The sequence below is a fragment of the Bombus affinis genome, unplaced genomic scaffold, assembly GCF_024516045.1.
Source record: "Bombus affinis isolate iyBomAffi1 unplaced genomic scaffold, iyBomAffi1.2 ctg00000197.1, whole genome shotgun sequence".
NCBI lineage: Eukaryota > Metazoa > Arthropoda > Insecta > Hymenoptera > Apidae > Bombus > Bombus affinis.
In genome coordinates this window covers 86,395-112,983 of record NW_026108902.1, presented here as the reverse complement: position 1 = coordinate 112,983, position 26,589 = coordinate 86,395, and the positions used below count along the sequence as shown (strand labels likewise).

The 26,589-nt window shown below is 34.6% G+C and overlaps 2 protein-coding genes and 1 long non-coding RNA gene across 4 annotated transcripts in view; 2 read left to right on the top strand and 1 right to left on the bottom strand.

The window, feature by feature from the left end:
• LOC126927673 (A disintegrin and metalloproteinase with thrombospondin motifs 3-like) overlaps positions 1-26,589 on the top strand; it is a 123,762-nt gene that overhangs the window by 42,107 nt on the left and 55,066 nt on the right. The gene's annotated exons all lie outside the window — the stretch shown is intronic.
• Positions 1-26,589, top strand: part of LOC126927671 (uncharacterized) — a 124,353-nt gene that overhangs the window by 47,209 nt on the left and 50,555 nt on the right. The window lies entirely within an intron of this gene.
• Positions 13,763-16,078, bottom strand: LOC126927678 (uncharacterized). The gene is made up of 2 exons (XR_007715770.1): positions 15,989-16,078; positions 13,763-13,876 (listed from the first exon to the last, which is right to left on the bottom strand). It is a non-coding gene; the product is annotated as an uncharacterized LOC126927678 (long non-coding RNA).

The following is a 26,589-nucleotide window of genomic DNA, read 5'->3' as shown; positions in this document are numbered from 1 at the left end:
TTACTTTTCGATCATTCTTTCGACCTTTACGTATTAAGCTCTTTATGTTGCCTGAATTTTCAATACTTGGGAAAATTATTCCCACAATCATGCAATCCAGAATTTCGATTAGTTTTTATTTATTTATTTATTTGAGACGTTAAATATTTCCAACTCTAATTTACTGTCGTTCGAGAAGAAGGCGCGAAAAAGTCGGGTTTAAATCGAATAGACGAGAAGAAGAAGGAATTTTATAACGTTTAAAGCCACGTTTTATTTAATTCTATGGAATAGGTTCGCGGAATATTTTCAATTATTCGATAAACTTAGTTTCTCGTTCGAGCATAAACATGCACTTGCACGTTTCGTCCACGCATTTCCTGCGATACCACGCTCAACGATTAACTAATTATATCATTGTAGAGTATATAGGCTTATTAATTAATATAATAAATTATTATATACTTCAGGTGAACGTACAAGCGCGCGTGTGTGTGATGACTTTATTCGAAAAAAAGAATTTGTTCTTGTCGTTGCGTTGTTCGTTCATTCATTATTCATCTGATTAGTAACATCTGGTTCTTAATACTCGGTCCTAATAGTAATAGCAGTAAGCTGGCTTAATTTTCCTCTAATTTTTAAAATAGTTTTAATATTCAAAGCTGTTTAACATTTTAATATTCAAAGCTGTTTAACATTTCATCCTTGGAACACTCTCAGTACGTATGTATAAATAGTGTGTACGTGTGTATTTTTTATCGTAGTTTAGGGTATCTTCCACCTCAATTTCCAAATAGTTTCCTTTAAATTCATTTTTATGAAACAATACTGACACGCAAGAAGGGTACATCAAACAGTCTTCGACTGTTACTTCCTCGTCGATTATTCCACATCACTTAGAAATATTATTTGAAATTTTTATATTTACATTGTGGATATACGAATATTTATATTTTTACGGTCACACTAAAGTGTTAAAACCCGGACAGATATTTGTCGTACTTTTTAAATATCCTAACGAAGATTATACTTTGAATGTCCTATATATCGTTGCATATTCTGTGAATTCTATGCATCCTTAAATTCTATTACTCGCTTCTTTTATCTTCCGAATCTTTAAACATTTCCCACACGTATACGCGTCACAATCTGATTGTTTCGCACAGAACATGAAACCGGTATACCTGGTCGTTAAAACGTCACCAAATTAATAGTGAAACGAACGAATGATGATATTCGTCACATCGTTATTGCTACTTCAACCAACAACCAATCTCGTTCTTTCTGCTCGAGTAAAAAGTCTCGTTAAAAATACCAGTTTTCATTTTATATAAAAAGGAAAAAAATTCCGACCTTACGATATTAATTCTATGCTAATTGAACGTAGTTATCTTCGAAGAAATTGGCTTGCGCGCTTCTTATGCATAAATGCAGCATTTCCGCGTAAGCTGATTCGTTGTTTGCTAGGTCGCGATTTAGCGAGCCATCGAGAGTCAAAAAGCTTCCTTTCTTTGACCCTTGTTCCAATTGGACCGAAACTACGCTCGTTACATCGACGGAAAAAGTACGAAAGATTTCGCAAATCGGAGGAGACGACGCTGGGAACAACGGAAAAGTTCCTCGAAACGTTTATCCGTGGTCGTATCTCGTGCGAGTAATTCCAATCGATGCCCGGGATAAGCGTGACCCGTATTCCATACCGCCGGGTGTTCATCGATGTCACTGAAATTTTCTCTCGCTTTCAACTTCTCTACGCTAGTTAATAAAGCGCGGCAATCGTTGCAGGGTATCTCTCCCACGCGTTTACGCCGAATCGCCTACAACATGAACCGATATCGCGCCTTTTTTCCTTTACTATTGCGCAGCTTCAACTACGACCTTTCCGCGACACGTATTTCAATGCTAGCGGCTGCGACAAAAGCCGCATGAAGCACGGCGAATTAAAAGCGCGTCAGAGTAACGCGGAAAACATTGTTCGTAGTTTTCGTTAAAAAATGATTTGCAAAGGAATTTTACCGTTGCAAAAACGGTGTATGTAAATGGTGGAGATAGGAACAAATGGATAATAGATTTTTTCTTTTGTAGCGCGGGCGATAATATTTAACTTTATCAGGTAAATAGAATACCCGCTCGTTCGGCGAATTTTGTTTTACGATCGAGCCCCTATGACTTCAAAAACCTGCACGAGGCTGTAACAATTTTCTTTGATTCCTTTCGTTTCGCTGCCTCCTATAAGTGAAAATAATGCTTGCTTTAACTCGAATCATCTACACGTCCGGATACGTTATTTTAACTCTGTAACTCGAGTTTAGAACACGATCTAACCCAGCCCAGACTTCTACATGGCCAAGTTTACCTGTGCGAGTACAACTTCCATATTGCCGCTACTCTAACAAGTTGCTCTCTGCAACTCTAACTTTTCCAGCTATACGTTACGAGCCGTCAGCAACCAATCTTTCTTCCTATTGTTGGCATTGTCTGGAATAACCATAAAGATATAGAGATACAGAGTACGAGGGTCGTACGTTACCGTGTAAATGGATGCGATATGAGAATGGCAAGAGAATGCCCTGTTAGACGGATAAAGGCGCCTTTTGTCCTTGTTCAACGCTAATCTTACCAAGCCCGGCGAAACGACATAGAAAATTCGATTTAAAATTGTGCATTTGCCCTTATTCATTTCGTCAAGAGTTAGTGTTAATCAGGTACGATGGTTAATCTGTGTTACACACTTACGTATGTAGCTGCGATAACAAAACTTTCCAACGGTTTCGTCGATACAAGTATAACATCGAAGCGTAAGTGCCAATAGGCCTAACCAGTCATCGATATCCCTACAATCCCTACAACGAATATTTGAAAAAAGGCGTGACGAAAATGACGTTCGAAGACGAAAATTCGTTTCCTTTTGTCGTCTCTCAATATCTCCACTGCGCACACGGTTGGTAGGCGTCCGCTACCATTGCCACGTGTAAACGGTCACGGACGAAAATGACGTTGGAAAAATTAAATTCCTTTCTTTTTGTCGTCTCTCAATGTCTCTACTGCGCACGCGGTTGGTAGGCGTCCGCTACCATTGCCACGTGTAAACGGTCTCGGACGAAAATGACGTTCGAAAAATAAAATTCGTTTCTTTTTGTCGTCTCTCAATATCCCCACTGCGCACGCGGTTGGTAGGCGTCCGCTACCATTGCCACGTGTAAACGGTCACGGACGAAAATGACGTTCGAAAAATAAAATTCCTTTCTTTTTGTCGTCTCTCAATATCTCTACTGCGCACGCGGTTGGTAGGCGTCCGCCACCATTGCCACGTGTAAACGGTCACGGACGAAAATGACGTTGGAAAAATTAAATTCCTTTCTTTTTGTCGTCTCTCAATATCCCCACTACGCACACGGTTGGTGGGCGTCCGTGACCGTTGTCGTGTAACAATGGTCGTGGACGAAAATGAAGTTTGAAAACTAAAATTCCTTTCTTTTTGTCGTCTCTCAATATCTCTACTGCGCACGCGGTTGGTAGGCGTCCGCTACCATTGCCACGTGTAAACGGTCACGGACGAAAGGACGTTCGAAAAGGAAAATTCCTTTCTTTTTGTCGCCTCTCAATATCTCCACTACGCACGCAGTTGGTAGGCGTCCGCTACCATTGCCACGTGTAAACGGTCACGGACGAAAATGACGTTCGAAAAATAAAATTCCTTTCTTTTTGTCGTCTCTCAATATCTCTACTGCGCACGCGGTTGGTAGGCGTCCGCTACCATTGCCACGTGTAAACGGTCACGGACGAAAGGACGTTCGAAAAGGAAAATTCCTTTCTTTTTGTCGCCTCTCAATATCTCCACTACGCACGCAGTTGGTAGGCGTCCGCTACCATTGCCACGTGTAAACGGTCACGGACGAAAATGACGTTCGAAAAATAAAATTCCTTTCTTTTTGTCGTCTCTCAATATCCCCACTGCGCACGCGGTTGGTAGGCGTCCGCGACCGTTGTTACGTGACAACGGTCACGCACGCCCACCAACCGCGTGCGTAGTGGGGATATTCAGAGGCGAAAAAAGAAAGGAATTTTAGTTTTCAAACGTCAGGTAACAATGGTCGCGAACGCCTACCAACCGCGTGCGTAGTGGGGATATTAAAGGGCGACAAAAAGAAACGAATCGGATCAAGAAAACATTTGTTGAATCGAGAGTTGTACGTAAAGAGTCGAAAACGAGAATTGTTAATAAATATACTATTAAACATCTACACATCCTGCACCAAATAACCTCACGTATTTACCGTACGAATGGGCGTGCGTTATTAGACGAACGCATTATATATATGTCGGAGATGAAAGAGCACCGGAGCCTTCCCCTCGGAACTTTGGGAAGACACCTAGTACCGTAATTTAGATTTCACCATAGCCGTATTAAGAAAGCCGTTGTCATTCGATCCGACTGTACTTATTCGAGATTTATGATAATGAGCTCGGGCTCGAGGCGACAACCAGTCGCCGAACGTAGTCGCGGTCAAGGGGATGAACGTTTTGTTTAACCAAGGCAGGAAGTAACTCTATACGATGGTAAACGATGGTAACGATGGTAAACGTTTCAATGGTTTCTGTCCCGTGGCTCGCCACACGCAGACTATGCTTCGAGTAAGACGATTACCAGATGTTGATGCGTCTCCACAGTACATGTTCGGCTAGCCCGAGGACCCGCTATAAATCTTAAGATCTATTTAACGAAAGTCCTTCAAACCGACAAACAACCTTTGTTCCAACTACGGGAAAATTGGAGAAGTCTATTTTTCTCACGAACGACGCGGCCCGATGGCGACTTTCTCTTAAGGGCGGCTAGCACCCTTCCCCTATTTCCTCCAACTAAGTAACTCCAATTTCCCTCACTTTCCGAATGAAGACTTTTCTCCGCGAATCCGATGATCCGGTGCCCTTAGACACACCCATCGTAGTTTTCCTCGACAGCGTCACCGTGATGGAGAGACACTCTATCGTACGATTTTAACGACGATACAAGTAATTCTCCGATACGTAGTGCTTGTTCTGTGGCGACCTGAATATAACTTAGATTTCCACGAAGTATACACGTTCGACATCCCGTTGACCGCGGATTCGTTACCGGACCCGAGGCCATTGTCATAACGCCGCGAGTATCTAACATTGTGATTAATTACCAACGCTGTAATACCACTCACTTGTGCCAATAAACTCTACCATTGTTACACCGCATCGATGGCCAATATCAACGAAGATTCATCGAACACCTCCACCCCCAATCCTATCATCTAGCCGACATATATATTTCGCATTTTCAGTCTTCGTCGTCGTCGATCCTTATCGTTTTAAAAGTCGTACGGTTCCAGAGCATTTGGTCGCAGTCGCAGACCTTTCGGTTAGCGAGCTCGTTAGCGACTGTCTTATGAAACTCATGGCGAAGAATGAACCTACAGTTTTAGGTCTGAATTTAGATCACGAACGATCGGAACCACACTGAGACAGACGTCTGTCTTTCTTTGTATATTTACGCAAATAAGATCATCAAGTAGTCAAACAATTTGATGCTCGGATCTCGATGATTGCGAACAATTACATTTCTGTTCTATTAACCGATCTGAGTGTTCCATATTTTACCTTTTCTGCGATGTCGATTCGATATTAAGAATTTATTTATAACGTTAGAGGTATAAGGCTAACACTTAGATGGAGCGTAATTACAAGAATCTTTTACATATCGCAACTGAGGCTAAAATAACAAAAAAAGAATAAAATAAAAGAATAATAAAAATAAGGTTTTGCGTGTGTGTGTATGATTAAGCGAGAATACAAGGCAAGAGGGAGGATAATTATTGTAAATCGAGTTTATGGCCAGCAGTCTGAACATAAAGTATACTACGTTGCAAGCTACGAGTGAACGTAAAAACTGTATTACTACCGTTACGTTACAAGGCACACGCACGAGCGAAATGACAAAGTTAGGATAAAAAGATTAGAAAATAAAACCAAGCACGCTGTAATGGTATTTCGCGACGTATTTTATTCTGTAACGTTATATCTGGTATGGTTATACCTTTCGATAAAAATCACAGATAATAAACCGAGTCTCCGTTTCAGTTGTAAGAAAATAAATTTCATTTTGTATTATGTGACGTTGCACTTTGTACAGCAAATCAACCGTTTCTCATATTTCGAAATATACACATAGCGTTTTATGCGTAAGGAGAGATAAGAAGCACACGGGACACTTGTGTACGTACGTTGTAAAGGACTTTCAATTTTGCATATGTGTCAGTCATCACGCATGAAATAACCGGACCAAAACAGTGGATACGGCGATACGTGTTTGACACGGCCAACCAGCGTTTGATTTGCGTTGAAATCAAATTTTTCGGTTCAACTTCACCGAAACTTCTTCTTATTCTAAAGTTATTAATACCGTTGAAGTGGATCTCACTTCAAACAAAACTTTACATCTTCTCTCTAGTGTTTAGTTTCCTTAGTCCTGCGAGAGATACAATTAGGCCTCGGCATAACGATCCTCTTTCAGAGGCTTCTTTGGTTTCAATTATAGCACCGCGAAAATCATCGCCGACATACAGACAACATAGACAATAAAGCGGAAATGCCAACAAACCGAAAGGATCAGAAAACTTCGATAGACCTAACGGCCATCAATATATTAGGTTGTGTTTTTCTTTTACAGACACGTCTTTTACAACGATGCATCTTCATACAACATGAAACCTATTTTGACAGAACAAAATGGATCATACGTAATTCGATAAAATAATATAAAACGAAAAATGTTGTGCATCCATTATTTCCTTATAAAACGAAAGAAACTTTTCGAACGACCTAATATTTCGACATCACAGTCGTTGATCGTCAGTTAGCCACCGGAGAGTCAAGAGTGAAGAATCGCTAAAATCGAGAGTTGTCATATCGCACGACTGCTTTAAGATCAAGTTCGAGTTCAATGATCATCGTTTTCTGTTTAATCCACTGTAATTAATCCATCTATCGATACATCATTACATAGGATAGAAACTACTGGAAATCCTAATTTCTAATATTTCTCTCTTTAGTCCAAGATAAAAAATACATCAACAAATACCGTCGACATCTTTAGCTAATTATGCAATAACGACGATGAAATCATTGAATATATTCGTTTAACCGCATCGCAATTATGGTACAGATATCTCACGACATTGCATATACACAGCCCGTACGATGGCCACGAACAAGTTATTTCACGACGCAATACGTTTGTACGACGCTACGAATGCGTTATTTCGCAACACAATACCGTTCGTACATTCCCACGGACGAGATATTCCGCGCGTCTGTTTTTCCGCAATTAAGCACAGCCCTAATAAACAAACACTTGCTTTTATACGAGACGTTTTTATTACGTTCGGATACGTATTATAATTTATCTCACAAATTTCCTGCCTTTCTATCCACTGTATACGTCAGAGACGAAGATTTCTAGTAGAAACACAATTCCATTGATTTTAACATCCAGGTGAAATACGTACGATACACGTATTGCGTAATATTTGTATCATTATGTATGTATCATTATGTTAATACAAATCTATACAATATATTCTTACAGGATTTATCATAATCGACAACGTAACGATCTGCAATGTTCATGAAACTTCGAATCAAAACATCGATAAAAACGGGATCGACGAAGCAGAAAATACGAGTCCCGTCGGATGCAATCCGACAGTTTAAAATCTGTTGTTCTTGATATCCGATCCTACTTTAAAATCGAAGCGTTCGTAAACCGATTAAAATCATAACTGCTTAATTACGATAATCAGGTGAACTCATTGGCCAAGGATCAAGGGTCTAGAATTAATATCGAGCTTAGTTGTTGGGTCACAAATAGGTCGTATACACCCGCTTGATGGCTATTCGACGTGCTTTGACCATAAAGGTTCGCAATACTAGAGTATCTTCAACGAAACGCAGTGTAACGTTGCAGCAGACAATGAGAGGCACCGACGTGAAAACGTACATACTTCATGGCTGCTGTCCCTTCCATTCTCGCTTTCTTCTTAACTGACTAAGAACGAGGAAAGGAAAAAAGACTTGTTCTCGACTTTTCATTTCATCCCTTACGTTACACGAAGGCATTGTCAGCGTCTCTTTGAGATTTTGCTCGGCGCGTTTCTTTCGCGTCGCCTATCGTCGATGCGCGATATTATTCGATATCAACGAAACAACGCCATTAAGACACGTATGGTCTCGCCCTTGTAACGCCACTGTGGCTGAGAAACTATATTACGCGTGATATAAAACGTATTATAGCAACGTGATATAAAGCGATAAAAATTATGTGGTTTATATAGTTTGTATCTTCTACTTCTTTTAAGACAGGGAAATTTATAGCGGCGAGCATTTGTAGAGCGACAAGTAGGTACATACGTTGATTTTTAAAGGCTTGTACAAGATTTTTAAGCGGAAATTCAATTTCGTTGGTTTCTGTTTAATTGGATTTGAATTTTTAAAAGGTAATGAATTTTCCCGATCGAACTGTTAGTTTAAACGCGGCCTTTAATTGTATCACGAACATTATTTTACGTTACTCTGCAACGTTTCCTCTATGTAATATATTCAATGTTTGTATACGCGATCTTCGCCTTAAGAATTACTCAAATATTTGGTTTTAATACGAAGGATTGTTTTAAAGATCATTTTCACCTCTATAAATATTTATTGTGTAAACCGTGTGTATAATTTGCGTAAAGCTTAAAAGATTTCCAATTTAACATTCGCACGTGAATTAAGACTGTTACTTGGAAAAATCATCGAACTCAAGAACCACACTCTTCCTCGCGTTCAAACTTATCCGCCTGTGCAGTTCGTAAATTCACTTCTTAGGTTTCTAATGAATTTTCAAAATAAACCTTCAACCTATCTATGTATGTATCTATACGATTAAACAAACCGTGGATTTTTATGCATTTCTAAATAATTTGTAGATATTATTCTAAATATCCATGGAACTATCGATTAAAGAATTATTATTCACGAGAATATAAGAAACAAAGATTATTAAAGTTATTTTATCTGGTATTACATGCGTGTAATTCGCGAGTCAATAACTTTATTTAATTATTTTGCTAAATTGATTCCTCGTCTCCTATATTTGCAGAAAGATATTTCTGTTGCGTCAAATACGTTTCCATTTTATATTATCTTCCACAGAGGTACTACATACGTATTATCTTTCTGTCTATCTTAACTTCAATTTTATTAACTCGTCGCTTGTTGACTTTGTCAAATGTCCTTTGTTTACTTTGAAGTTGCGAAGCACGGAAAGCTTCCTAGGTACGTGTCCCACTCAGTCTAATAAAAAACGTTCAGGTGCGCGAAAAAGAAAAACGCAAAGTTCAAACGCACGCTAATAGATGGCTATATTTAAAAAATTACTCATATTAAATATATTAAGGGCTAAGTGACTTCAATTTTATTAGCTCGTTTCCTGCTGTCTTTAATGTTGCGAAACAGGAAAAACCTTCCTATCGCTCTCATCTAATAATAAGCATTTGGGTGCACGAAAAAGTAGAAGATTCAAGCCAGGATCAACGGAAAGTTTTACTTAAAAAATCAAATATGAAGAATCGAAAAACTTTTATTCATCTCCGATATCTATTCATCTCTCCGAGATGTATCTTGTTAAGATTATCCTCCTTCGAGGATTAAACGCTTCATGGCTATATAAAATGGTAACGAGTAGCGCCCTCTTCTAAAGTATTTAAAAAACAGGAGTAGGTCAGTGTGAAATTAAATGGCTGGAATTTTCAGCGATTTCCATAGACAGTGTCTTTGAAATACCTAATTCTCGCTGTTTCACGTATAAGCGAAATAGCGCTCAGCTTTCCAGCAAAAAGCAAATAGCTATATTCTGTAGTATTTGAAGCATCGACTGGCGAACAAATGCGAGAGGAAAAGTTTCGTGAAATTTACATCTTGAATTTTGTTATTTCATTTAACGCAGAGGGATTGGCGTCCGCTACGATCGATACGTTGGCAGATTTGCCTGCGGTTTCTAGCGATTGTCGCGACGATTCTAATTGAGTTTTGCGAAAGAAATGAAATTAAACGTTGGCCGTTAATCGATGGCTGGAAAATAAAATGGATTGCCATGATTCGTCGTATCCCCCGCCTTTTGTTTCTTTCTCATCTTTCGCGTTTCACGGTCTTCACCAATTACTATATAGAGCCGTACTTTTCTGCTGGCAACTTCAGTTTACGAGATTAAACATTAGCTGGTCCCGTTTCGTTTGATAAAACTGACATCTCATATACGACCTGAGGCATTCTACGAGCTTGGCGCAGGTTTAATAGAAATGTTCGGTAAATATGGACACAGATAGCGAATGTTACTTGTATAAACATTCACTCTGATCGAGAACTAAAAAATCTGGAATTTTCTGCTCTTGTGCTGAATTACAGTGGTTCGCGAAAATATTTGAATATCCCTGCAAACTCCTTGTGGACATATTATTAAGAATATCTTGATATCCTATCGATACTGTGACAAGATTAACGTATTATTACAATTTCAAACGAGTATGACAATGTATGTAAGAGTCGCAGGACATTTACTGCGATTAATTGTATGTTTGAGACTACTACTAATGTTGTATACTAATTTTTCGTTAAGCATATGTTTGCAATAAATGCCTTGCAACCTCTATATATATATATATATCGAATTGGTTTCAAATTTTCCATAATGTATTAATAACAAGAGTTCTGTAGAAAACGTTCGAATAATGTATTCAATTACACGTAATTGATATTGCCTATTTAATATAATCGGAGAAATAGTCTCATTCATTTCATAGTCAATTCATTTTAAGAATTAGCGGGAATACGAGTACGTAATAGGAACTTTAATAATCCCAGAATCCCATAGGCAAGTAAAAAGAAATAATTTAATTGAATTTGCTTTAGTTCGACTTTATTTCTATTTCTTATTTAATGCAATTCTATTTTATTTAATTTTAATTTCCATTTTTCTTTCATTTTATTAATAATTTAATATAATCCTAGCTCAATAACATAAATCATATAAAAAAGGATATATAAATAAATCGGTACAATACGATGCAAGCTAAATTTATGTACCAAAACTTTGACAACACCTTATAGATACGATAACTAATTGGAAATTAAGTAAAAACTACTTGTAATAACCCGCATTGCTTGTCAGGTAGGAGAAGATATTCAATCAACAAATAATTTCGCTACGTTCGAAATCTTCTCGCTCCTTAATCCATTTTCTTTCTGATTACAATAAACAGCATTAATTCCGTTCTCGATTAATTAATTTTATCAGTAGTATACTTATATCATTCTATAAAACATTAAATAAGTGACATTTAAGTTAAAAAATTATTTGCATATTATTATTTATACACTTTTGTTTGCATATATCATTATAAAAATTAATGGAATAAACTAATAGGATAACATATTTCTTAAACAAATGGAAAAATGAAAAGTCGATGGATTTTCATTTAACAAGCGTGTATCATTTGTAGCATTATGACAACTTAGCGATCCATTTGCTCAGCAAGTACTATCTTCAATAACTAAATCCTTTTAAATTAGTTAAACCTTCAGTGTCCTATTTTCCTATTCACTAAACGACATTTTTAATACGAATCAATTCGTTTCGCTAAAGACACTAAAAATTGATTATTAAAATAGAACTATACATTTTATATATTTTACACTAGTTCTCGTTGTCATATGATTACAATGACCTTAATGAATAAACGATCCTAAACAGCAACAGCATAAACGAGCTTATCTCAAGTATATCAATATTATACCAATATGTAGAAGTTTATATTTCCAAAATACCTGTCTTTAAAAGTAAAATAATAGCAAACAAGGCAGTAAATAAAGTAAACGATCGTATTGCTCAACAGTCTTAACAAATAAAGCAACGATGCTAAAAGTAACAAAAATTGCTCCATAGCATATGTCCTCACAATTAAATTACGAATTAAAAAGGAGAATAAGAGTAAAATTAACAAATCGAATGTAAGCAAATGAAAGAATCATTCTGTATTATGTTTCCCTCGCTAGTGGCGGGATATTCAAACTTTTAATAATGATAGCGTCTCTTCAATCAAGAAATCACACATCCAAAAACTTTTACCTCGTAATAACGGTATTATTATACCATCGAATAAGTAAAAAATTAACACTCACCAAGAAAACGGTATAAGCAACGAAGATTTACAGCTTGGCCTTCGCGAGACAATAGTGGTGGTTGGCGCCAGACAAGTGGTCGAGAAGAGTATGCCCTACTGCACAATCATAGGCGTAGATCGTGCACCCGAATTGTCCCGTCTGTCGATGGATATTACCTGCAACGACCTCCGTGATACATTTCTTGCGCTACGCGAATAGGTGCACCTGTTTGCGTGCCACTTAATATCGCGTACGCACGAAACAGCTCGAGAATTATCCACGAATTTTACGAATTCGCAGTTACTAATCGCTTACCAAACGTCGATTATGTCGTTAGCGCTTGAAAAGACATTCGAATGTAATTGTTGCAAAAGATAAAGGACCTTTGTAAAATAGACGATCCAATTCCTATCGCGTTCACAGTCGAAGCGGTACTGTGAGGCTCGTTGCGACCCGGCGTCCCTTTATACGATCGACCCCCGAGCTCAATAGCCAATCACCGTTACGCATTCTCCAACGTTCAAAATCCTTCCGTTGGATCCACGGACGGCCGATGTCAGTTATGTGAGGGGGTAAACATGGACGATCTGAATTTGATTCAATTATCCAAAGCGAGAGAAACGGTGTTTGAGTGGTGGCGCGAAAATTACCGATTTCGTTGCGCATATTGACAAAGTTATGGCGAGGGATCTGTATGGTATGTACTATATAGCTTTTCTCGCGGGCTATGTTTCTTTATATTGTATATCGAAGTACGCACCTAACGTTTCAAGAGAAGCTTTGCATGCCTTGTATAACTTGAACTGTAGTTTAGATTTACAACTTTACTTTAGTCTTTATGTTTTCTTACTTTTCAAGAGGTAATCTGCGATACTTGTAAATAGATACTACATATATATGTACGTTAACTTGTAATGTGTAATATTCCTCTTTGGTTAGGTCTATATTTTCTAATGTGACAAATATGTGTATGGTGGCCATCTTGTACAAGTAAACTGATATTTTTAGCGTAATTTTACAAATTACAAGTCATAAATTATTCCTTTTTCCAAACAAGGAAATATACGAGAAAAAATAGAACAGATTCTTACGATTATTTTTGTGAAGTTTTGTAATATACGAATTAGCATTTTTTTTTTATTTTTTTTTTTTTTTATTGCATTTGAAAAAATTATGTATTTAAGTATTCACGAGAAAGGGGAGACAGAAAAGAAATGCAAAGATGGAAAGTTTCGAATATGTAAAACGTAGTGAAATCCGTAAATGATTTCATAACTGCTCTTGAACATTTCTTACAAACAAACGAGTCATCTCATACTTTCCTACAGGAGAAGTACATATTCATCAGAAAAAATTCCATTGATGTTGTCTATGAATGCTTATGCATCCAGCGAAGTCTGTGATCATTTTCTTTATCTGGAAACATACGTTATAGTTTTGAAGTTATAGTTTTACATTATTTGTTCACAATCGTTATAAAAAGACCGGAAATGTATTCAGGTCACGCACATGCTTTACTGCTTTATACGTACTATCGATGTTAAAAAACAACTCGTACCGAAAGGATTAATATAATTTTTATTTAAATTTTTTATTTCGTATTCATAGACGAAAACTGTGTTGTGTTGTTTGTCCGCAAATATGTAAAACGATTCCATTATATTATAAAGTTCTGAAAATCGATAGTTTTCGTTATACATTTCGTTAGTTAAAATAGTTAAATGACTTTCCAGAAACAAATCATGCTTCATGGACATTTTGAGCTTAGTTAGCGTAAAAGTTAAACCTTGTTCTGTAATTAGTTGTTACATGAAATTAAATGGATTTCAAGTAGCTGGTATGTAAATGATACTTAAACTAACATGTAATGCTTAAATCGTAAAATAGATATACATGTAAAATCAGTTAAATTTAGGGAATCAATATCGAATCAATATCAATAGGGAATATATTAAGTCAAAGATTATTTGAAAGAATTTCAATTTCACTTCAAACTTGAAAGGATATTTCAGATCAAGTAAATAACAAATTTATACCGGTATAGTGATCTCATGTTTCTTGAATTCAAACAATTTGTGTAATCGGTACGAGAATGTATGCAATATGGGATATTAAAGAGAATCGCATTAGGCATTATTGCACCATGTACGTCATAAATCGTCGATGAAAGCTCTGAAGCGGGCAAAAAAGTTTATAGCTTCGATAAATAAACTGTTCTTTGTAAATGATAGGTTAAAAAGTAGGTAATCAGCATTAATATCAATAGGATATTCCATCGAATAATTTTAAGGATCTTTGTATTATAACATATCCTTTAGATGAAAGATAATTGTTAGTTTTATAACGAAGAATCCACAAGTGTTTCTACAGTAACAAAGTAATTAACGTTTCCTTAAGGGACTAATTCTTGTTACAGATTTCTTTCACCTTCATCTTTGAAACTATTCATAAATTATATTTATATCTTTCAAAATATCACATCCTAATCCTTAATAATGCTCACAGTTTTGTAGTATTTAATATCTTTTGATTTATTCGAGATTTCTTCAAATCTAATACAGAATTCAAAATGTTTCACGTATTTATTATAGTCTATAGATTATGCTTACAGACTTGGTTCATGTATGTACGTATGTGTATTATACATTATTGTATTTAAGAATTTATATGATCGTCCCATGAAATACCTCTAGTCTGTAGGAAACAGTCTGTTGCTACTATGGTTTAGATGAAAGAATATTATGACATGTCGTTTAACTGTATGATACCATCTATTAATGTATCAACGATGACTTTAATGACAGTCTAATAGATATTGCGCTACAACTTTGATCGACGTGACTTATTTCTATGATGCACTTCGACAAGCTGATTTCAGCCAAATCAAGTCAAACGAAGTTTCTTATGTTTAATATTCATATAAACTTACTATGCATGTACGTAGTTTGTTTCAATAGCATCTACATAGTTTAAGAAACTAGTTGATGACGTTGTTTCAATAACACAATCATAGTGGTTTTTAGAATAATCATGATTCGAACGCAGACTATTAGGGGATGATATGTTTTAAGAACAAAAATTATAGTTTTCCCTTCTAAAACATGAGATTGAGATTGAAATAATTTTGAAAGAAGAGCAAAATAATTTTAATTCTTTAACCATTTAACTCTACCTTAATAACAAAATACAAGAACGTGTTAAGTATACATTATTACTAATTTAATTATTTATATCACTAATAAACAATATTCTTAATTCGCAATTCTTATATCATTGAACTATACTATTAATGAAATGATTTTATATAACTTGCAATTCAATGGAATAAAAACATGAATGAAATATTTAAACATACCTACGTACATAGATTTCCAATAATTTTACGTAACTTTATGAATTAACACGTTACAATATATTTTGCATATATATACGGTATATATCTGTTACATTTATCAAAAATGATTCTTGTTCAATTACATTCGCCACTTATATCGCGGAAGCGTAAAATTATTTCAAACAATATGAAAATAATTTATCGTGAAAAATATTTTACGTATTGTTTCTCGTTTTTATCGTAAATTAAGCACGTTCCCATTTCTTGCCATAAGAAATAATGGATAATAGATAACAACAGCGTAACGAAAGTAAAAATTATTGTTCATTCACGTTTTGAACGTAATTTTATCAGCTGTACTTTTTCAGCTACTTTGATTTTACTTAATTTCAAAGAACATATTTAAATAATAGCTGGCTTAACGTATGAAATATAACGTCGAAATATTACCGCGACTGTCTTGAACAGATTTCCGCCTGTAGATGACTTTAAACGTTTCCGTATCTCGTAATTTGCGAGAAACGAATCTCACATACATTTCTACGAGACCTTGCTCTGTCCATCTTGCAGTTCCTTCCTTGATTGACTTTCAAATTTCCCCCTGGATTCTAGGCTGTTTCTGTCATATAGAGTGAAGAGTTCGCTGGCCCTCGAAGCAAAGAGACAAGCACATAGAAAGTCTGCCTTTGGGGTTGGAAGTAAGCATAATTTACGATACGATGATCTAATCCCTTCATCACGCTTGGAATATACATGGTTGCCTGTAAAAGGACGCAGTTTTATATTCAGCAAGTTGCAAAGAAAAGATCTATGTCATTTTGTGATCTTATAGTACTCACTCGAGAGAAAAGTAAATTTTAATCAACGTTATATAATATTGATGAAATCCAATTGCTGGGTCAAGAAGAAGAGAAAAATATCCTTCGCCATTCATAACAAATATTTGACTTTCTGTTTTAATATACTGCGGGCACGAGAAAATATTTGCGCGTGTCCATATTTTCCAATGAACCGTTTTCCTATCAGCTTTTATATTTCAAATCAAATCCTTATAATCGTATGAAAGTACCATTAAATAATACCAAGTTTAATACGTGTATCATGTATTTATATTCATATTATTTAAATACCTTTCCTAGTCACTGTATAACTGCCATCTGTGGATAATACATAATTCTCTATTTATTCCTTCTGTAGCCGATATTCCACGACATGCATTATTTATTGATTTGTACGTGTGTCCACAATAGGTAGATTTCTCTCTATGTGTATTCATAAAAAAAAATTCGTTGGATTCAAATCAGATGATGGACGAGATTATTTTATTGGACACGTTTATTCTATCTATTCTATCGAGGGTTCGATTTAAACGTTCGATTTAAATGTTAAATAAAAAGTACGGTATATCAAGTAAATAGGATTATTGGATCTACGCTTATCAGATATTTTATACTTCTCTCATTAAACATGTATTACAAATTTACGGAGTTTTAGATTACTTCCTTGTAACATTCTCTCTCTCTCTCTCTCTATATATATATATATACAAATATGTACATATATGTAAGATAGTAATCCGGGGATAATTCAGGGATCTATTCTGTAGTCTGAAAATCGAGTTTTTATTATGGAGTAAATAATAAAATACAAAAATAAACAACAATTAATATGCGTCTATAACAATAAATAATACTTATATAAACGGGAAATAAAAAGTCTTTAGTACAATGTTTACCTGAAAATCGAGAATCGATTTTCAACGTCCTGAGCTACCGATCTTCCTTCTTCAGTCTTTAAAATTTTAAATAACTATTCTGTAACCTTGTCTGTCTCTAATGTAACTCTCTGTCCGTCCGTTCGCGAAAAATTTGCTTCTTAAAATGGTCGTCCATAAAATAAAAGAAGGTCTGTCCGTGAAACACAGCCTGTCGTGCAACCCGTAAAACAAAAAGAATCCCTATCCTACAGGAACTCTAGGGAGTTTACACCGCCCCTCGAATGGGGAGTGAAACAGATTCCCTTCAGATCCCCGATTACCGTTATCCACTTCATATATGGAGTTTGAAATCCTTCTTAGAATTATGAAAGGTCCTTTCCTCATTTCTTCCAGCTTATTTCTATTCATTTTTTTTCCGTTATGGGTGAAGACCATATCACCGATTTTAAATTCGTGTTCTCTTCTTTTTTTATCGTATTTTTGTTTGTTGATTTCGAAATTTCTTGTTGAGTTTTTGAATGCTTCTTCTCTGTCTCTTTTTAGGTTTATCTTATTCTCCATTATTTCCTTAGGGACGATTTCAATCATTTTTCCATTCAGTAAATGATTTGGGGCAAACCCCGTTACACTGTGTCTGGTGTTATTGTTTTCTTCTACGCTTTCTTCTGTGATTTCTGTCGAGTTTCTCTTATTTTTGTCTGAATTACATCTGATCCTGTTTACTAATGTTTGATTTACCCTTTTGTTCAGTCCATTGGAGGATGGGCAGTCTGTCGAGGTGAAAATTAATTTAATGTTCCTTTTCCTCCTATACTCTTGAATTTCTTTGGATGTCATTACTGGGTATCGGTCTGCAAGGATAATTTTTATGGAATCAGTTTCTCCTGTCGAGTCTATAAGTTTTATGATATCTTCTGTGTGTTGTGTTTTCGATGTGGACATAAAAACAACCCTTGAAAAATGATCGATGAGTATGTGCATGTATTTCTTTGGTGAGTTGTTATTGGGTGAAATCGACCTGGGAAATTCAGTGCTTCATAAATCACACAAGGTTGTTTCTTGGGCAGTGGCTCTGGCTTTCTGTCCAATCTTGCGTTACTCCCTTGTGTTTTTTTTCCCTTCGTCTGATATTGCCCCAAGAATCCGATTAACTCATTTGTTGATTGTACTGTTTCTTTATCCATTTTATCTTGAATGTGTATGGGTAATCCAATAACAATTAGATTTATCCCTGTCTCTTCAGAAGTCTTCCTTCTTACTTCCAATATTAATCATTCCTTTTTTATGGCATATTCAGTGAATGAACCTGAAATGTATTTAAAGTTATAAGTGTATCGTACTGCAGACCAACCTTTATTGCCAGAAGCTTTTTGAACTGCCACCTTCCAATTTTCCCAGTTGTATTCTTCATCCTTCAGCAGATTTGCTTGGTACCATTCTGATGCTGTTTTTCCCAAATATTTCTTCAAATTCTTGATCCTTTTTTCATCAGTTTGGATTTCGTATTTTTCGTATTCGGTTTCATACTCATATTAGAGTATGGAAGGGATCCGTATGTGAAATATGAATATTTCATACTCCAATCTGTGGCTTTTTGCCTTCCATCAAATTGTTTTATGACAAAGTCTGTGCCTTCTCTCTCATGCATGTTTTGTTTCTGGAAGATCTCTAATAATGTTTCTGTTTGAAGATTGGGCTTTTCGACTTCGGTCTTTATTTTCCTTGTGGGGATGATCTCCGATTCTTCTAAGTAAATATCTCGAAACACGAAGTTTAAACTTGTACCGATGTATGACGCTGCCGTTGCGTCATCCATCGTGAGTGCAATGTTTCTGTAATGGCTTACCTTGGTTAAGCTGTTTGCGGCTTTCTTCACTATCGATAAACTGAATAATCGCGGACGATGATCTCTTGCTTGATATTCTGGAGGAAAGACATCACATACTTCATCTTCTGGTTTTCTTATGGATTCTTATGCATTCTATTTTCTCCCCCTTGCGTTCTCGTTCATGGCGATACGTAGCTTCACTTCTAACGGCATGGCGTAGTGAAAATCGATTTGTAAGATCGTAATTTGGTGATAATTCAGGGATCGATTCTGTAGTCTGAAAATCGAGTTTTTATTATAAAGTAAATAATAAAATACAAAAATAAACGACAATTAATATGCGTTTATAACAATAAATAACAATAATTATATAAACGGGAAATAACAAGTCTTTAGTACAATGTTTACCTGAAAATTGAGAATCGATTTTCAACGTCCTGAGCTACCGATCTTTCTTCTTCAGTCTTTAAAATCTTAAATAACTATTCCGTAACCTTGTTTGTCTCTGATGTAACTCTCTGTCCGTCCGTTCGGGAAAAACGTGCTTCTTAAAATGGTCGTCCGTAAAACAAGGGAAGATCGGTCTGTCCGTGAAACACAGCCTGTCGTGCTACCCGCGAAACAAAAAGAATCCCTATCCTACATGAAATCTAGGGAGCTTGCATATATATATGTATCCTTTTAAAATTCTAACAAATTATACAGATTCATAAAAATATAGTTAAAGACTTTGTAATATAGTGGTTTTTAAATACACATATATAATTTTTAAATAAATGTTAAATTTCTTCCGACTATTCGTATCACATTACGATTATGCTCTTTTAGTTCTATAGCTTACGAAGTTAGTTTAGAAGTCGAGGCTTACCTCACAGGCTTACACAAAAGTATTGGTTGAAGTTTTCCTATCAAAAAAAAAAAAAGTAAAAAAAAGGAAAAAGATGTAATCGCTTTAATCCGCAGGTTGTAGTTAACACGTTTGTGTTTCGATTTAAAAGTTAATTCAATTAATCCATAATATCGAAATGTTGCTAACTGTTATTTTATATTTATTTTATATTATTTCATATTCAATCGTTTGATGAATACCGTAGATATCTGATATTTAATCATTTAGATGAATTTCATAGATATGTAATATTTAATCGTTAGATGCGTTCCATCAAAGTTTAATATTCATCTGCCCACGTTCTCTAAGGGAAGATTTGATATAAAATAATTTTCATAACGTTTTAAGACATTTATAAAATGATTACGTAACACTTTATGTTAATTTGGAAATTTAAATAAATTAGAGAATTATCAACACCATTCGTTGTTATAACGATGCTTAATAACTCGGAATACAAACAGCTTTCAAGTAATCGGATAAAATTTATTATGCTGCCAAAATAAAAGTATGATTTATACAAGGTAAAATCTCCTTTGTAAGTAGTGTGATGCTCGCAATGTCAGGCACACGAAGTATACGCGCATATTATATCACGTAATTTCAGCTTTATTCCATCTCTTAATCGCTTGGTTTGAAGAAGCCGTAAGTAACAAGCGAAGCCATAGCGTAAAATAGTTTTATTAAACTTGTAAACAGATATAAGAAATATAGTCGTAGTATCCAACTGCAAGTTCAAATGCGAAAAATAACGTTCGGGAAAATTTGTGACATGGTGAGAAATTTTATACTCATATCCTAAATTGATAACATATATATTATTTGTAGAAAATTATATTTATTTGTATATATGTAAACATAATATCTATTAATGAAAAAGTTAATTAAGAAATATCCTATTATTATTACTATTCGTATCTATTATTTTTCATTTAATAAAAAACTAGTGTACACCAACTCATGTTCATTCTACTGATCTTATTTTTACGGTTCGAAATATATATATCGAATTTCGATTTTCCATCGTGTTTCGCTTATGATTCATAAATATTAATTAGCATGCGATTAATTGGTGTTATAATTCAGAATGTTCGATATTCATTTACATTTATATTACTTTCACGTTATAGTTCAATATTTAACGTTGGTTAAATATTTTATTATTTGAAAGACTTGTGTCTATACTTCATATGCGACAAAAATTGAGAATTATTCACGTTTTTTAATTTAACGATCCTACTTTTATTTCAATTAAATCTCGATTCTTAAACTTTCATTTATTCGCGTCAAAATTAAATCCTAAGCTTCAATCCTACGCTTCCCTATGTAAAAACCTTTTAATCCTTATTTTTCGAATAGTTTGCGAGAATTGATCTTCGCGCAAGAATTAACGCCACTCAAGTACTAATTGATTCCATCTCCAGAGCGCTTAAGTGACATTCGATTGTCGCTTGAGTAGTTCTTATCCTCGCTGTAAAATACGACAGAATTTCGATTCCTCGTTCATTAATTACATTATGAGACTACTTTCTCACGCTTTTCCATTCCACGCCGTGATTCCGCTCGCCTAACTACTCTTTCGTTATAGCGCCGATCAGACTTTCAACAAGCTCACGATTAATCTCGATAATGAAATTTCCATCACTATCGCAATAAAAAAGATTATTCTACGTTAAGCTATATCTTCTTTTTTTAATTGACAGAATGCATCGATACGTTGATCGCCACGTGAATTTTATAGATTTTGGCCAATAGATCGAATAGAAACACAGAGTGTGATTCTACGTGAAAAATAAGAAAGATAGGAAAAACACCTGGTATGATTTATTACAATTAATTTTTTTTCATCCGAGGATCGAAATTGAGGATTTAACCGGTGTACTGAAATTTTTACAAATTTTATTCCACATTTTTCACTCGGTTTTTCACGTAGAATCAGTAATTGCTCGCTTCTGCCGCAATATTTTTCAGCCCATTTACATTATTAAAAGAAACGTTTTACTTGTCCAAGGTATTGTATTACATTCGCGCACTCTTCTCCGACAACGTTACCTAATTCCTTCATATCGTCGGAAATTCCTTGGCCCATTATTCGCGTTTCATTCGTTGGAAACTTGCGTTAATTTGTTCGCCAACTGGAAGTTACATAAGTCCGTCGATTTTTATTTCCACGAACTGTTAGAATAGGATAAAATTTTGTTGCCATAAATTGTATTTAACGCGGAGTTATCAACCACGAGCTATTGTATAAAGCTTATTACTTATTGTATAGAACTTTTACTATATCGTAGATCAATAACGTACCAAGATTATGAAAATTTATGATTTATTTATGACTTATTTATGACTTATTATTTATTATTATAATATTAAGACTTATGTACGCGACTCGAATATTTATGTATTCTCCTTCAATATCCTTAATCCCTTCGATATGACGTATAAAATTTACAAATTGCCATTTTAACACAATTCAAATATAGTTCGCGTGGACTACACGCGAACGATGTGGTTTCGAATTTATTAACTAAGCGTTATACGTTCCTCAATGTGGACATTACTTATGTACATGGAATGTACGATTATAGTTAGAAACGTGGCTGAAAATACAGATTTGTTAATGGTATAAGTTACAGTTGCACAATGATGAGTCATAGCAGAAGAGATTACCATAACTTCGAATATAACTTTTATCGTTACAATTCTATGTTAACGTTGTATTTGCATCTGACAGTTTGTTGAATTGCGTAATATCACGAAGATGGCGAACTAAGTTTAACTTGGTTTAAGAATATAAGTTTAACGATAAGTGAAATCTACCAGTTTCTTCTCTTTTTTCTTCTTTTTTTCTTTTTATTTTGCTTATTTCCTTATTTCGTGAGTTTCGTATAATTCTTATCTATCCAGGAATAATTTAAATGTAGAAAACAATTCAACGAAATGAGAAATATACGTTTGTTTCATGTGCGATTAAAAAATTGCATCCGACGAATTTAATATATCAATTAATAAGTATTATATTTGTTTGGAATGTTATTTCTGCAAAATTGTTTAGAATTGTTCTTTGGATATTTAATAATACGTATCTTGTAAGTTAACGAAGATACTCGTGATTTGTTGTTGTTTTTTTTTTTATTCATTAATGTAATGAATAAAACTTTTACATACTGCTCTGTCCGCTAAAATAAATTCAGATATTATGGAGGTTTCAAATACGTAACGACAAGAAGATATTGTGCCTGGAAAATAGTAGTAAATGTTGAATATGTCGATGTTAAAACGTCTTTAATATATTCGGTATAAATATATCGAATTTAATTTATTTTCAAATTACATTATTATTTAATGCTCGCGATTAACAACCATTTCCAATTACATATTTAATGATGCATCTATTATCAGAACTTATTAAAACATCGCATCTCATCGAAGATCACGTTATTCTGTGATTGTTTCGTACTCGCTACGTTTTATGTACGTACACGTAATGAGAATTAAAATTTATCGAAGGAGGAGCTGCGGTCTGCGAATAATTTTTTAACAAAAGCGAAAAAAAGAATCGTGTTAAATCTAACTAAGTATCTCTGTCTGTTGTTACAAATATTACGTTAAAATTGTGTACGAGACGAATAAATCGTAGAGAAATGGGGAATCGAAGAGGCAATTATGGCATAGAAATTAACAGGAAAAAATAATCTTATCTGTTAATTTTTATAGGATAGTTTGATTTTTAATTTTTATTTATAGGCATAAGAGTAACCATTAGAAATACTTATAGAAATTTAATGGAATTTTCTGTTAAAATTACATCTACCTTGATTGAAGGAAATTTTAATTAATTTCATTCTTAAAACTCAACGAATCAAAGTAAATGCTTAACATTCGTCATACATTAATTGAATTCGCTAAAATTGATGTACCAAATACATTTCACCATGATGAAAATGTTTTAACGTTTGCATCGATATAATAGCGTTTGTACTGGTGTATTTATCGATGATATGTTTACTTGAAATACGTGAAAACAAAGTATAGCTACAACAGACTGTGTAAAAACAGAATGTAAATTATTGAACGTACTTTCGTACTGTGACGATAAATCGTGGGGATTGTTAATGAATTATTATGCACTCGGTAATAAAATACGCTTGCAAAATACAACATCTTTTTGCATGGAAGCTTTGATATTAATATTAAATATGCAAACAGGATATACAGCGTGATGAAGGCTATTCATTTAGTTTGCTTATTACTTTATAGAATGTTATAAACGTTAACTTCATATAGTTTAAGAAAATTATCACGGAATACACGTCACGTTGCACATGGAACATTTGCGGTGACATTTCAAAGGCTGATTAACAGAATGTTATTATTGTGCCGTAGAGAAATACGATTAGTGCGCGGAATTTACTCGAAACTATAGTAGAAAAATGGTAATACGGCGTTTATTTAATTAGAATTTCATTTTACGTTTTAATCATTCTTAAGCAACCTTCCTCTTCTATATTTGTAAAAGAGGAAACGAACACCTCGCTTTTTTTCTTCTGGTAACTTCAATCTTGTAATTTTGCTAATAACTTAACGTTATAATAACTAAGATTAATATATTGTATAATAAAAATCCGTAATTCTTTCGAAGATTGACGTTATGTAAGGGTAAAGCTGTAAGTAAACGTTGGTTTATAGATATGAACGTTAACGGTATAGCAAACGTTTATTAAAGTAATAACGCAAATAATAAATGAAACATTTCCTTAAAAATGAAAGCATGCGTTGATCGAATGCAGTTGATTGTTACGTTTGACAGCCTATAAAATTTTTCTGAGAGTCGTGTTAAATAATGAACGTAAAAAATATTACTTTTTGCATGATTTATCATTAAACATGTTTGTTTAATAGAGCGAGTAAAACAGTCCCGGAAGGATTTGAGTTCTCATCGACCCTTTTTTCCCAGAAATTACGCTCTTGGTGCAACAATTTCAACAATTTTCAGCAGTTGCCAAAATTATTTTAATACAACTTTCAGCTGAAAAATTGTAAGAAATTGTTAGAATTTAATATTAGGAAAAAACGTAATATCGATGTTAAAAGAATTTATAAAGCGACACAGAAAGGACTTATTAATTTCTCGAAGGCAATTGAAAAGAAAAGCATGTTTCTGTTTTTGGGAAGCTTTTAAAGTCAGGTGTTCCATATTAAGTGCAATTAACTTGCAAATATTTATATTTGCGCAGTTCCTTCATTTTGAAATATTCGCAAAATTTGCTGCATATTTCGTGTTCGTTCCATCTTCCGAAATGAAAATAAAAATTTTTATTCAATGTCTGAATATATTTCATTATATTCCATCTTTCTCATGATTGAAAGTTTCTTCTTCTTTTTAATAATTATATCGTAGCAAATACACAAAGATATTCATATTCATACACAAAGATATAGATATTCATACACACAAATCATAAGATATTCATACACAAACATATTCAAGATATATATAGATAAGATTTATTTCATCCTCTACGTTTCCTAAACGTTTCATGGACTTTTGCATTTTTAAAATTCCCACAAATGCACGAACATCCGCGATCTAATAATCTAACGATGAGTCCGCTATTTCGGAAGATATTTCTATATTTTGGGTAAATCGTTGCTTTGTAATATTTGACATAAGAGAAGCTCGTTAACGAACGCGTAACGTCAGATATCCACGTTTACCGCGACTCTTTCAGGAGAAGAACTTTGCAGCTAGGAGAGTTTTAAGGAACTTTTAATTTAGAAGAATTTTAAAGAACGACCGTAACATGTATATTCCGACGCAAATGTCGTTCCTGATAGGAGAATCACACAGTCGAGTTCAGCAATCGAATCGATGTTCAACAGATGCGAGGGCAGAAGCAGACGAAGAATAAAGAGAGAATAAACACGCACTCGTTAAATCAGCGCAACGAGTAAAGTAGATCTAGCCATTATTCCGTTCTGAAAAGGAAGACGAATGGAAGAGGAAAGGAAGGTTCAAAAGAGCATCGTTCGCTTTGATTATTGACACACGCTCACGCTAATAACGGTCATTGAAAGGCGAACGGAGAATGAGAATTATTGAAACTTGGAAATATCGAAAGCTTGAAGCTTCGCTAATTAAGAGAAGTCAACTGTCATAAACGTCGATGAAGATCCTATCGACGAAAAGTTAGGAAATTTAATCTTTTCCCTTTACGTTTGACTCGAACGCGAACAGTTCGATCTGTTTCTCGTTTGAGGAACGACCTAACGAGTATACAGAGTCTTTCGCGTACATTACTCGTCGGAAGTTTCGAGTCATTGCGCGTTTCATCAAATTTTGCAGAATTTAAAGAATCGAAGACTTCGCTTTGATAAATTTTTAATTAAAGAAACGTATAGTCGAGTGCAGGCGATTATTGCTGATAACTGTAACATTTATTTTGGTAACGAAATTGACAGGAGATTTGGCATAGATAATACAGGAAAAGTATTTTAAGCTTTCCATATACGAGGGAGAAAAAGTTTAATTATTTATATCGTAAAGTGGCGTCAGGGAAAACCGGTGTCTTATTTCATGAATCTGAGTCTTCTATCGAGTAAACGTTCCTCTTTAA